This window comes from Canis lupus, chromosome 3, assembly GCF_048164855.1.
Source record: "Canis lupus baileyi chromosome 3, mCanLup2.hap1, whole genome shotgun sequence".
Classification (NCBI taxonomy): domain Eukaryota; kingdom Metazoa; phylum Chordata; class Mammalia; order Carnivora; family Canidae; genus Canis; species Canis lupus.
The window spans coordinates 35,239,702-35,244,787 of NC_132840.1; the positions used below are offsets into that span (position 1 = coordinate 35,239,702).

Consider the following 5,086-nt stretch of genomic DNA (forward strand, 5'->3'; position numbering starts at 1 on the left):
TTAGCTTTATTTTGACAAAGAAAGAGAGAATGTATGATGAAGGGAATATGACATTATTCCTTTCTTCGATGGTGAATAGTTTGAAAACTTCAGGAATGAATCAAATTCCCTTGTGGAAGTTCTCCCACTTAAAATGTTTGGTTTCCTTTCTTCTTAAAACAAAAACCAGACAAACAAAAGAACATTCTAACTGGACTAGTGAAATAATCACCTAACTGATCTCCCTGCTATTATTCTTGTTGGCCTATAATGAAGTATCCATACAGTGAACCAAAGTGATTTTTGAAAACATAAACCAGACCATTTCACTCTCCTGTTCAAAGCCCTTGCCCCCAGTGGCTCCTCAGCACACCCAGCATAAACCTAGTTCCGTATTGTGGCTGACAGCTGTCCAGGGTCTGTTACTGCCTACCTCTCAGGCCATGTCTTCCACTCTTCTCACCTTTCTCCAGCCCCACTGTCTGCCTTTCTGTTCTTTAACTATAACCAAGCTTATTCCTGCCTCAGGGCCCTTGCACTTGCTTTCTCTATCATTAATACCCCTATATCTTGATTATTTATGGCTAATATTTATTTTTAATCTCAAATATCATCTCCAGAGAAAACTTTCCCAATTATGCTACATAATGTAGCAACCTCCCCCCGCTGATTCCCATGTTCTATTTTCCTCCATGTTTCTTATTACATAACATTATGTTTTCTCATATCCTTATCTCTGTTTACCTATTTGGTTATTGTCTGTTCTCTCCCAGTTTCCATCCTTCCGCATGTATTAACCCACAAGCTTCACGAGAGCAGAAACTCACTCTTGCTCACTCTTCCATTTCCAGCATGTGAAACAGCACCTGGCACATAGACAATCAATAAATGTCTTGAATTAATTTTTTTAAAAGCTTAAAAGTAGCTTTAGTCTCTGTTTCCTGGGGTGTGGTCTTGATTCTGAAGAGTCCTTATTGCCACATCTTCTTGGAATGGAAGATTGTTGTGGGGTGTGGTAATTGAGCAATATAGATTGAATGGACTGGGTGTGATCATAGGCTCAGTCACTTACAAAGAAACCAGAACTCTTATCTATCAGCATGTGATGAGCAGCTTTCCTGCCTCCCAAGTCCCAATCGTTTAATATATAAAGTATCTTTGTAGATAAACATTAGACTGGGAAAGGAGTAGGCCTGAGCATTTAATTTTCTTCCAGAATCCAAGCGAAGAGTACTTTTTAAAAGATATTATTTATTTACTTGAGACAAAGAGAGAGAGAAGGAGCAGGGGGAAGGGTAGAGGGAGTGGGAGAAGAAGACGCCCTGCTGAGCAGGGAGCCGGATGACGTGGGGCTCAATCCTGGGACTCTGGGATCATGACCGGAGCCTAAGGCAAACGCTTAACCAACTGAGCCACCCAAGTGCCCCTCAAGTGAAGAGTATTTATGACTGCTAAGAAGACATGAATTTACCCTGAGATTACCCTCAAGCTTCAGGGTTCCTTTGTCCCAGTGCCTTCCAAGGCTCTGAGAGGGCCTCCAGCAATGTGCTTCATGGTCGTATAAATCTGTACAATGTTCAAAAGTAAGCCCTTTCACTTAAACCAGTACAGGCCACTTCCTCTTTGTTATTCCTTCCAATATGTCATACTTCCTCTGGTGTTAGAAGGCTGCAGGCATTGCTGGGGTTTATTTGGTTGAGGGGAAGCTGGGTTGGGACTGCCTTTAACTTGAGGTTAGTGAGATGAATTGTTGTGAATCACAGCCCCTTCATGTATAGTGAAGTTCTGATAGCCATCCTGGTGTAGAAAAGCCTTCCAGAACTATTCCTACTACTTACTCTTCCTAGCAGAGCCAGGGGTAACATCCCAGTATGAGCTTCTGTGCTATTCTGTGCAGCAGAAGTAGATGGACAATGGGAGAGAAACAGTATTTGAAATCCCTGGGGCCAGAAGCTAGTCTGTGGGAAGTATTTAAAATGATCAGATGTTTAAAATTTTAAGTGGTAGATTTGGTTTTCTTTGGCACCTACTCAAAATTAATGGAAGCCCATTAGGAATGTAGTAAACAAGGCAGCATGTATAATTACAAATGCCCCTGGCGGATGTATGGACATCCCTGCAGTCACAGGGCACAGACCTAGGTCAGTACCACCAACAGTGGGCATGTCAGTGTCAAGTCTCCTATCTTTTGCATATCAATGTCTCAGGTCCCCTCTTAGTGTATCTGATCTTACGTATCTGACACATCTGGTTCTCCCAAAATGTGAGATGGTTCCAGAAGAAATTGTACTTAAAATCATCACCAATGCCACAAAATAGGCCATATGGAAACGTATTTCAATGACAACATTTCTGTACAAATTCATTAACAAGTTGCTGTATGTAGTTTAAAAATGATTTGGTTCTATAATTATGTAGCTCAATAAAATATAGAGGCAATTAAAAATGCATTTGCATTTTTTCTTGATATACAAAACAAATCCAAAATCAGGGCATATGTTTTTTTTTTCAAAATTATTAAGCATACCTGAATTCGCATCTTATGAGAAGGAATTATCTTCATGGAAGCCAAAAAATGTAAACTGAAAAAAAAAGAAATACTGGTTGAAACTTTAAGTGTCAAAAACTGTCACAGGCTAACCAAAATCGCTGCTGGTCATACTGGATGATGAGTAAAGAATCATAATGGCCATGAAAATATAGAGAGTGAAGTTGACAAGGAGGCTAAAGAGAAGATGATGAGGCTCAGGACACTCCTAAACAGAAGTGAGAGAAGTAAAAAAAAAAAAAAAAAAAGACAAAAATAATAAAGAATAAGCTAATCTGTACTTTCAAGAGAACACACAAAAGTCAAAGGTCAATAGTGGCTTAATTTTGATGAATTCATTGTGCTCTTTCATTGTGCCCTTTTGAAATGTGCAGTAATTTCATTCAACTTGATTTGGTGAAAGATTTCTTTTTTTAAAATAACGTTAAACTATACAACATACAAGAACACGAATGTCAAACTGGTTAATGAATGACATCGATTCAAAAAATATTTAAGATGAGTCATACACAATAAAACTTGAAATGTCCTAAAATCTTATATAGCTCATATATGAAAGAAACTTTGTAGAGATTTTTCCTCAATTTGATGATAATCCTGAAAATTTATAGGACACTCTTAATAACAAGGTGTGAAGCTGAGACTTTCTCTAAATTATCCATTATAAAAACAAATTTGAAGGGTCCGTGTTGGAGGAAGACTTACTCAATTATCTTTCTATTCCTTCTGCAGAAAATATTACAAATTTATTATTCTATGAAGGGGTCATAAAAGACCATGCAGCCAAAAGTGTAGGTAAAAAGCTAACTAATAAAAACAAAAATTGAGGATTTTGTAGTCTTTGCCAGCTTTTAAAAGTTTATAGCTTATGGTGATTTATTTTCTCACGCTAAATAAATATTCACTCTTGAAACTAATTTTATATGCATGATTTTGTATTCTTTTTTCCTAACTGGGCCCTCCCAATTATAAACTATGCGAGCTTCAGGCCACACCAAGTGTGAACTAGCTTCCAGGAGACAGAAAACTGTAATGGTGGCTTCTGTGGCCCTCAGGATGGAGAGACATGGGATATAAACCTATTCTAGCATGGCCTAGAGGCTGATGGGATAGGAATTTCTTGTGTGATGTACTATATAAAGTTTTTATTATTTGAAACACTTAGATACTGCTTGCAACAAGGCAATGTTCACCATATGGCAGAGTAGATCACAGAAAGAAGCAGCATCTCATCTGTCTACTTCAAAATGCCATGTTTTCATTTCCTGGCATGCCAGGTTGTCCCCACCAAATTCATGTCCACATGGAATCTCTGAATGTGAGCTCCTTTAGAAGTAGGGTCTTTGTAGGTATAATTGGTTAGGTTAAGATCACATTATACTAGATTAGGATGGGCCCTAAGTCTGGTATCCCTATAGGAAGGCTATGTGAACAGAACAGAGCCACAGAGGAAGAGGCGCTGTGGGGATGGAGGCAGAGATGGGAGGTATGCTGGAGAAAGCTTATCAAAAGCTCAAAGAGGGAAGAGGGAGTCTCCCCTAGAGCCTGGGGAGGGAGCATGGCTCTGTCAACACCCTGATTTTATACTTCTTACCTCTAGCACTGTGAAAGAATGTATTTATGTTGTTTTCAGCCACCAAGTTTGTGGTTATTTGTTATAACAGGCCTAGGAAATTAATACACCAGTTTACTGGTGTTCTGTGGGTGAGTGGTGGTAGGTGCTAATGGTCAGAATTTCAAGACAGGTAAGCAGAAAAAAATCCCTGTCCTCTATCTCCCTGTGGCTTTGCTGCAGAAACAAACGTTCACGGTGTCTTTACCTTATACTAATTGCTGTCAGGCTATGAGAGTGGGCAGAGAGAGCAGTTAGGTGCAGTCCTGACTCCATGGAGCTTCTGAGCAGGCAGAGATACAACATGAATAAAATGATGGCTGCTTCCAGGAGACACAGAGCAGAGCAGCGATCCAGACCACACTCCCATTGGGCTTCCTGTGGTGGCAAGATGACAGGTTAAGGGGGCATGAGTGGTATGGGACTGAGTCAACAGCAAACCAGAGAAGCATTGGGGTGCAGAGGGAGGGAGATAGAGATGGAGAAGGAGGTGGACTTTCAATATTTTCCAGGAGGATGAAACTTTGAGCAGAGGGGAGAACATCTACAGGTGATTTCTCAGAAGGATTTCTGGGTAGGATGCTATGCAAATTGTCCAGTTTTGTACCTTTGACAAAATCAGCAATGCAACTATTATTATTCAAAGCTTTCAGAGTGAGACCCACGTTTCTTTGATGTGGCATCTTATACGTACAGGACTATGAGAACTTTTGGCTTTATGTGGATTACCCATTGACACCCATTGACACAATCACACATTGACACCTTTATAATGGGAAGTGGGATACGAGTTGGGCAGGAGAGGAGCAGCAAAGCACCAGTTAAGACTAGCAAAGATGAAGTCAGTTTATTTGGGACTTACTCTTTGTCACTCTAGGGTCTCCACGACCTAACGCAAACACCTCCCCAGGGGGGAGCTTGTTGTAGAGACAGCCATCATCTCTTTG

General features: G+C 40.1%; 1 long non-coding RNA gene across 1 annotated transcript; it reads right to left on the minus strand.

The window, feature by feature from the left end:
• Positions 1–713: 713 nt before the first annotated feature.
• Positions 714–4,511, minus strand: LOC140624706 (uncharacterized). The gene is made up of 3 exons (XR_012024176.1): positions 4,348–4,511; positions 2,507–2,561; positions 714–845 (listed from the first exon to the last, which is right to left on the minus strand). It is a non-coding gene; the product is annotated as an uncharacterized lncRNA (long non-coding RNA).
• Positions 4,512–5,086: the final 575 nt, after the last annotated feature.